Source organism: Peromyscus californicus, unplaced genomic scaffold (assembly GCF_007827085.1).
Source record: "Peromyscus californicus insignis strain IS unplaced genomic scaffold, ASM782708v3 Scaffold_15__1_contigs__length_86483966, whole genome shotgun sequence".
NCBI lineage: Eukaryota > Metazoa > Chordata > Mammalia > Rodentia > Cricetidae > Peromyscus > Peromyscus californicus.
In genome coordinates, this window is record NW_026294447.1 from 75,019,993 (window position 1) to 75,029,313 (window position 9,321).

Consider the following 9,321-nt stretch of genomic DNA (forward strand, 5'->3'; position numbering starts at 1 on the left):
ATAGTTTGAATGTAACTGGCCCCCATAATCTCATAGAGTGGCACTATTAGGAGGTGTGGCATTGTTGGGATAGGTATGGCCTGGTTGGAGGAAGTGTGTCACTGTGGGGGTGGGCTTTGAGGTTTCCTATGCTCAGGATACCACCAAGTGTCACAGTCAACTTCCCGTGGCCTGCATATCAAGATGTAGCCAACACATCTGCCTACACACTGCCATGGTTCCCACCATGATGATAATGGACTGAACCTTTGAACTGTAAGCCACCCAATTAAATGTTTTCTTTGTAAGAGTTGCCGTGGTCGCCGGGCGGTGGTGGCACACGCCTTTAATCCCAGCACTCGGGAGGCAGAGCCAGGCGGATCTCTGTGAGTTAGAGGCCAGCCTGGTCTACAAAGTGAGTTCCAGGAAAGGCGCAAAACTACACAGAGAAACCCTGTCTTGAAAACCAAAAAAAAAAAAGAGAGTTGCTGTGTGGTCATGGTGTCTCTTCACAGCAATAGAGACCCAAGACAGTGGCACAAAGCTTGTGGGAGTAACCAACCATTATCTGATTTGGTGTAAGGTCCACTCCATGAAATGAAACCCATACCTAACATTGCTTGGGATGACCAAAAGCCAGAGACTAGAAAGTTCAAGGGCCTGAGTAAAACTAAATCCTACTGTTCTTAAAAAAAAAAAAAAAAAAAAAAAAGGCAATAAAATGACTCCTAATGGCATTCTGCTATACTCATAGATCAGTGCCTTGCTCAGCCATCATCAAAGAAACTTCTTCCTGAAGTAGATGGGAACAAATACAGACATTATTCAGAGAATGAGACCTTGGAACACTCAGCTCTAAATGGGATATCTCCATCAAATCCCCTCACAGGGCTCAGGGAACCCTGAGGAAGAGGAGGTGGAAAGAGTGTAAGAGCCAGAGGGGAGAAAGGACACCAGGGAAACAAGGTCTCTAAATCAACATGATCAAAGCTCATATGAACTCACAAGAGACTGAGGCAGCATGCACAGGGCCTACAGGGGTGCACACCAGGTCCTTTGCAAATATATTATGGCTTCCAGTTTAGTGTTTTTATGGGATTCCTGAGTATTTAAACAAATAGGTCGCTGACTCTTGTGTTTTCTCTTGGTCTCTTTCTTCTGTTTGACTTGTCCAACTTTGATTTGATGGTTTTATCTTATTATATTTTATTTTGTTATATTTTATTATTATCCCTTAGAAGCCTGTTTGGTTTCCAATGAGCAACAGAAAGGGAGTGGATCAGGATGGGAAGGGAGGTGGGGAGGAATTAGGAGGGATAGAGAGAGTAGAAACCGTAATCAGGATATATTATGTGAGGGGGAAAAAAAAATCTATTTTCAATTAAATAAATAAATAAATAAAGTAGCACTAGCTGCTTTTCCAGAGGACCCAAATTTGGCTATCACTCCCATCAGGCAGCTCAAACCGTCTGAAACTTGAGCTCCAGAAGATCAACACTCTTTTTGGCAGCATACACTCACAGAGATACACACACACACACACACACACATAAACAAAAATAAATCTTGACGGGTGTGGTGGAACAAGTTTTTAATCCCAGCACTTGGAAGGTGGAGGAAAACGGATATGAGCTCCAGGCTAGCCAGGACTACACAGTGAAACCCTGTCACCACCCCCACCACCCCCAAAAAAGTTAATAAAAGTAAAACCAGTTTTGTGTTTCCAAGGAGATGTTATATAAGGGAACTTGCGTCCAATCGTATATCAAAAGCTTATAAAAGCTTGGGCTGTCTGAATTTTAATGAACAGATGTCAATTTTGAATAAATAAGGTTTAAAGTTCTAGTCTGATCTACCCCGTGGATGTGAAAAGCCAAAGCCAGCGGTGGCTCTCCCTGCAAATGGCCGGGCCACTGTGTGCGCCTGCAGGTACCCAGGTGGGGCGGGTCCCCCTAAGCCGGGAGGATCGGCGGTAAGGGCTGCTTTTTAACTGACTGGGTCAGGAAGCCTGGAAGGGTTGGTGGATGCTCCTGACGGGAAGACGGGCGGATGGAAAGGGGCGGCCCGGGAAGGCTTGGGGACCAATGGCGGGGTGAGTCCTCCCCGAACCTTGAGGGCTCAACCGCCCACACCGAGTTAAGGACCAGGAGGCCGCGCCTCAGGGCGGGGAGAGGGGCAGGACCAACAACGCCTTGGGACCGCTGGAGCCCAACAGTCGCCCACGCGCAAAGTGGTACCGCCAGCATCCCGACCCTCTCGAGCCACACTGGAAAGCCCTCTGCCCGGCACACAACCCCAGAGGACGACTTCGCCAACCCGAGTTTCACTTACCGGCGGCCTCCAGCCTCGCCCGAACACCTGCGGCACCCCACGCTGACAGGCTGGAACCCCCGGGGCGGGCTGGCCGCACCCACCCGGATGCATAAATGCCGTAGCCACTTCCGGCCCGGTAGCCGGCCAGGAGGATGTAAACCCCGCCTCCCCATGGCGTGTACTTATGGGCCGCGCCATTTTGTACGGAAGCCTCTAGGACAGCGGTTACCTCCCCAGGTTCTCTGTTTGAGGATGGGTTAAAATTGCAAAGACTTAATGTCTTCAGAAAAGTGGTGCTTTCTGAGATGGCGCTTTTGTCTTTTGCTTTTGGTTTTGAAGGAACAAGCCTACTGAACTTTCACAAATCAATATAAGACGTGTAATTTTTCTCTTTTACCCTGGGTAGCGTTTCTCTACATTATTTTTCTTATATTTGGGCAGGAAAATAAGAAAACTGTTTAAAGAATGTGTTCCTCATTAGAATTGTATGTTATCTTATGGCCATTAATAATTTATAACCTCTCTCTCTCTCTCTCTCTCTCTCTCTCTCTCTCTCTCTCTCTCTCTCTCTCTCTCTCTTAAAGTGTTTTGTCTCCACATATACCTTGAAGCATGCCTGAAGAAGCCAGAAGAGGGAGTTAGATCCATCCTCTGGAACTGGGATTATAGACGGTTGTGAGCCACTGTGTGGGGTTTGGTAATCAAACCTGGGTCATCTGGAAGAGCAGCCAGTGCTCTTCACTGCTAAGTCATCTCTCCAGTCCCTTATATCCTCTTTTATAAAACCCACAATATTGTCTGTATATGAAGCCATTCATTTAGGATTGGTGGGTTTTTTGTTTTGTTTGTTTGTTTGTTTGTTTGGGAGGGGGGTTGTGGCAGGGTCTTGTGTACTACAATCTGACCTCCAACTCTCCATATGTAGCCTTGAATTCCTGACCCTCCAGCTTCCATGTCTGAAATGCTAGGATTATAGGCAGGCATGTACTACCACACCCTTTTTATGAAGTGGCGGGGATGGAACCCAGGCACAGCAATGAATTTGAGGCCAGCCTGGGTTACATAAGACCCTATCTCAAGAAGGGGGAAGAGGAATTGTTTCTATAAACTTTCATAATGTTTTTTTCTGTCCACTAAAGAAGCTTAGGAGCTAATTGGACGGGGACACACACACATACACACACACACACACACACACACACACACACACACACACACACGTTAGAAGTGAGAAAGGGTATCTTCTTTTGAAGATGGAGAACTTTGGGAAAATGCCTATAATAATCTTGGAACTTCATAAAGTCCTCTTAGACTGATGGTGATATACTCTCACACACCACACAAAGGCACAAGCCACTGAACAATCATGGGTTGAGTCAGCATTCCTTTTGTTCTTGAGGGAGTTGCTGAGGGATTGAGCTGAAGATGTGTGACTAAAGAGACAAGAAAATCTAAGGCTCTATATAAGGAGAAGGGACACATGCCTATACTTGCAGCACTGGGAGGAGGGAACCTGAAGACCAGAAGTTCAAGGTTGTTATACTAGTAGTGAGTTTCATACCAGCGTGGCCTCATTACAGAGAGACTTTGTTTATAAAAGAGAGGGAAGGAGGGAAGAAAGGAAGGAAGACAGAGAAGAATCATCAAGAGTCCAAACTTCTTAGGAGGAGAATCTATCTATAGAGGAGAGCTATTAGTTTAAGGTGTTTGGTCTGTCAGAAAGTTGAGTGATGTCTCTGTCATTCTGTCCTGCTTTTGTCCTAGTGGATTATCTGGAGGAGTTTAAATAGATACAGAATTCTGAATCCAACTTTGCAAGAAAAGGGCACAAGGCCATTTCTGGATCTGCTGGAGCTGGAGGGTGAAGAGTGGACAGATGACATGTAGACCGCAGAAGAAACATCACTGCAAGAGACTTCAGTTGAAGGTGATAGCTTGAAGCTGGGTGGCAGGTCACCTGCCTGTAATAAAAGCTCTTGGGAGATGGAGGCAGGAAGACCAGGAGTTCAGCCATCCTCAGCTATATGAGAGAGACATGTCTAAAACACAGAGAGAGAGAGAGAGAGAGAGAGAGAGAGAGAGAGAGAGAGAGAGAGAGAGAGAGAGAGAGAGAAGGGGGTGGGGGGAGAAGGGAAGGGGAGAAGGGAAGGAGAGAGAGTAGGGAGGAATCACATACAACTCTTTTTCCTTCTGAAACAATTGTTAATGCCCCTTAAAGGACAGGTATGGTCGGTCATACATACCTATAATCCCAGCACTGGGGAGGCTGAAGTGAGAGTTTCACTACATATTCGTGGGGGCCAGTAGAGGCTCCCTAGTAAGGCCTTACTCAAGGTCAGAAAGTCTGAGCTTGCTTTACCCAGCAGGGCTGCATAATAGGATGATTTGGCCAAAGGCGTGGTTACCAGGTGCTTTGAAGGTCTACACTTGTTGGTACTTTATACCTCGACCTTGAGAGGGAGCAGTCTTTTGCTCCTTCCCTTGCTGATGTATAAAAAGCCCATCATGATTAAACTTGGGGTGACTGGGTATCGACCCAGGGCCCTCCTGAAGCTATCCTGTGTCTCTGTCTTTCTTGTTGTCTCTGTCTATATTTCTACCTAATACATCTTCATTCCTCACTCCTCCCCATAAGAACCCTTTGGCAGGTCGGAGCTGGCCTCCGACACAAATTCAAGGCTACTCTGATTTATATATCAGGTTCCAGACCAACCAGGGCTACATAATCAAGACCCTATCCCAACCATGCCCCACAAAGTATATTAAACATAAACACATAAAACTTCAAGGTAGGGGCTGGAGAGATGCCTCAGTGGTTATGAGCATTTGCAGCTCTTGCAGGGGATCCTGGTTCAATTTTTAGCACCCACATGGCAGCTCATAAACACATGAAACTCTAGTTCCAACACCCTTTTCTGGCCAGCAAGCCCCACCCCAGTGATTTTTCCTGTCTCAACCTCCCTCCCACAGTGTTGGAGTTACAATCGAAACCATACCCGGTTTAGGTCGGTGCTGGGGCTTTGAATTCAAGTCCTCATGTTTTCACAGCAAGTACTCTTAACCCACTGAGCCACCTCTTCAGCACCAGGGTCATTGTCAAGGGGAAGCTGCAGCCAAAAGATTACTTGAAAGTAGAAAACTCTCCCTCCCCTCTACCCCCATTTATCAGGTTCTATGGGACCTATACTCTTCTTTGAGCTGTTGAAGAATTCTCAAGACTTATACATTCTTGGGAAATTGATATAAATACAAATAGTTATTTCCAGACATTCAAATAGATTCCATGTGATGAGTTTCTGATGACTTCCCTCTGCCCACTGTGCAATAGGCCAATTTTGTATCAACAGAGAAAATTGATTTCCTTTCTGGGGCTGTAGCTGACCGGTAGAAAACTTACTTGGCTTCCCTCATATGATGCCCTAGATACAATCCCCACGCTGCCAAAGGGAAGTGGGGGCGGGTGGACGAGGGAGGGGAAAGGAGATGAAAAGGGAAGACTGGGAGGGAAATTTATTGCAGCATTGCTGAATGGTTTGTATATTTGTCTGGCCTTTGGACATTCCATTGAACTCATTGTAACGTATCTCCTGGTTCCCTCATTCATTAGTGAATTAAAAAAAAAAAATCTTTGAGCCATATTCATGTCATGTCTATATGAGAGTCATAATTTTACCATTTAAAATTTCTTTCCCCTTTAATAAGTCTAGTTTAAATATTCACTTTTGGTAGCGTTTTTTTTAAACCATAAATGTGAATTTTTATTTATCACTATAAAAATCTGAATTTTAGGACTGGAGAGATGACTCAGTGGTTGCTCCTCCAGCACCCACACTCATGTGCCCATACCCACATACAGGCACACACACATATACATAATTTAAAAATAAAACTTTAAAAATAATAAATATCAAAATCTGAATTTTAAACAGATTCTTGGACTAATTTTACAGCTCATTCAACTCCAGCACCTGGGATTGAAGAGAGACCTCAGTGGTTAAGAGCACTGGCTGTTCTGCAAATGGTCCGGATTCACTGCCCAGCACCCACACTGCCTCTCACAGGCCTCAGAACTCCAGCTTCTGTGGTTCTAACGCCCTCTTCTGCCCCCTTGCTGGTACTGCATGCATATACACAGGTACATGTAGATCGAACACTCAAACACATAAGACAACAATAAATAAACGTTTAAAATATCCAAAGCTTGAACACCCACCTCATCACCAGCAACTTTTCCAGGACTACCAGGAGTTTTCCCCGTTCAAACCTGGGCGTCTTCAGCACTTACTTCTCTCCTGAAAACCGACTGCAGAGGACATATCCTGCAAACCTCTTCTGTCTTCCCCGCTGCTGTCTGCAGTCACTTTGTTAGCTACTTCTTTGAAGTCATTTGCTCCTCTGGGCTTATGATTTCCATTGTCTTCTGGATCTGGCAGACCTGCTGTTGCTGGAGGTCTCAAGTATATGGTGTTGTTTATTTGTTTGTTTTTAGTAAAACCAACACAGAACAGATGAAGCAAAAAACACCAATTGACTTGACATCCATATGAGATTCAATTATGGGCTGTTATTTTCTGATCATAGAATACATTTTGTCTTGGCAACACATTTAAGATCCATGCCAGGGAAGTCAATCAGATGGGTTTTTGCCCTGAACATACTCAGCAATAGCTCTAATTTTCTTTTTTCTTTTTTAAAAAAAAGATCTACTTGGGCAGGTGGTGGTAGTGCACAGCTTTGATCCCAGTGCTCAGGAGGCAAAGGCAGGAAAATCTCTGAGTTCCAGGCCAGCATATTCTACAAGACTGAGTTCCAGGATGGCCAGGAATACACAGAGAAACCCTGTCTCAAAAAAACCAAACCAGCCGGGCGGTGGTGGCGCACGCCTTTAATCCCAGCACTTGGGAGGCAGAGCCAGGCGGATCTCTGTGAGTTCGAGGCCAGCCTGGGCTATCAAGTGAGTCCCAGGAAAGGCGCAAAGCTACACAGAGAAACCCTGTCTCGAAAAACCAAAAAAAAAAAAAAAAAAAAAACCAAACCAAAACTGAAAACAAAAACAAAAAAGATTTATTTGTTTATGTATATGGGTGTTTTATATTGCATGTATATCTGCATACCAGAAGAGGACATCCAACAGTTGTGAGCCACTATATGGGTGCTGGGAATTGAACTCAGGACTTCTGGAAGAGTAGCCAGTGCTGTTAACTGCTGAACCATCTCTCCAGTCCTAGCTTGAATTTTCTAAATGCAACTTCACTATAGTTCTGGAAGGCTCACACCAAGCACACAACCTCTGAGGCCATCAGATGGACTTTTGGTGCTTTTCATCCTTGGAATTAGTGTTCTGTTTTGTTTTTTCTTCAGTATTTCTAATATCAAACACAGCTGGCACTTTCATAGCATACCAGTCTTTCTGGGATCCAACAACTTTACTTAATACAATCTAAGCATAAATCTGGCATAAAACAGGTAGACCAACGCAAAAAAAAAAAAAAAAAAACAGAGGACTCAGAAATAAACTGACAAAGCTAACACACACACACACACACACACACACACACACACACACACAGAGAGAGAGAGAGAGAGAGAGAGAGAGAGAGAGAGAGAGAGAGAGAGAGAGATATCACTATCACTTAGATCAAGAATGTCTCCCGGGGGCTGGAGAGATGGCTCAGAGGTTAAGAGGTCCTGAGTTCAATTCCCAGCAACCACATGGTGGCTCACAACCATCTGTAATGAGATCTGGTGCCCTCTTCTGGCCTGCAGACATACATGCAGGCAGAACAATGTATACATAATAAATAAATAAAATCTTTAAAAAAAATAAAAAAAATAAAAAAAAAAAAAAGAATGTCTCCCAAAAGCCCATCTATTGAATGTTTCATCCTCAGCCTGGTGCCAAGGTAGAACCTGTAAGAGGTGGGGCCATCCCTCAGAAAGGGATATTGAGAATTCCACCTCTTCCACCCTTTTCCCAGCTGTAAAACAGGCCTCTTCAGATACATGCTCTCTGCCATGAGAGACCACCTCACAAAGGCACAAAGGCAGTGGACATGGTAGCCTGAGAGTCTGTTACCGTGAACTAAAAGAGACTTTTCTGTCTCTTTTTGATATGAACATCACTTTATTGTAATGAAATCACAAATGAAAGCATCACACAACCAGATAAACATAGTGATTTAAATAAACAATTGCCTTGTCCCAAACTCCATCCATCTCAGTGAACTTCTGTAAGTCACAACTTCCACTCTAAAGCCAGGGAGGTTCACTTAGAGTTTTACACTTGCACTGTCAATTACATTTTTATGAACCTATCCAACACACACACACACACACACACACACACACACACACACACACACACACACACACACACAGGACAGAGTTAAAGCTAAAACAACACTTAGCTTTATGTCCTCTTTCACAGCTCCTGTCTTTTACCTGCATTGTCCTCCTTCACTACCTAATAGTAGCCCTCCTTGCTTTCTTTTCTAAATCCTGTTAGCACACATTAGTTTAATGTATATATATATAATATATATATATATATATATATATATATATTATATATATATATCTGTTAGTTGTTGTAGAATATTATTTTAAGGCGTGTTACTTTTGTTTATGTTGCATTTGTTTAACTCTGTGAAGCTGTGCTACTGTGCCTGTCTAAAACACACGATGGTCTAATAAAGAACTGGACGATCAATATCAAGGCAGGAGAAAGGATAGGCAGGGCTGGCAGGCAGAGAGAACACATAGAAAGAGAAATCTGGGAGGAGAAGAAGTAGCCAGAGAAGGAGGAGGACTCTAGGGGCCAGCCACCCAGCAAGCCACGGAGTAAGAGTAAGATTTACAGAAGTAAGAGAACGGGAAAAGACCAGAGGCAAAAGGTAGACGGGATAATTTGAAGTTAAGGAAAGCTGGCAAGCAACAGGTTAAACTAAAGCTAGACATTTATAAGTAAGAATAAGCCTCTATGTCTCCACGTGTGATTTATTTGGGAGCTGGGTGGTGGGGCCCCCCAAA

The 9,321-nt window shown here is 44.2% G+C and overlaps 1 protein-coding gene and 1 long non-coding RNA gene across 2 annotated transcripts in view; one reads left to right on the forward strand and one right to left on the reverse strand.

The window, feature by feature from the left end:
* Window positions 1-2,788, reverse strand: part of Exd2 (exonuclease 3'-5' domain containing 2) — a 31,578-nt gene extending 28,790 nt beyond the window's left edge. The window contains exon 1 of the mRNA XM_052739445.1: window positions 2,311-2,788. The gene's annotated coding sequence lies outside the window, so the exon portion shown is untranslated. The remainder of the gene's footprint in view (window positions 1-2,310) is intronic.
* LOC128111160 (uncharacterized) lies at window positions 1,337-4,848 on the forward strand. Its single transcript, XR_008218507.1, has 2 exons — window positions 1,337-1,951; window positions 2,877-4,848. It is a non-coding gene; the product is annotated as an uncharacterized LOC128111160 (long non-coding RNA).
* The last annotated feature ends 4,473 nt before the right edge of the window (window positions 4,849-9,321 follow it).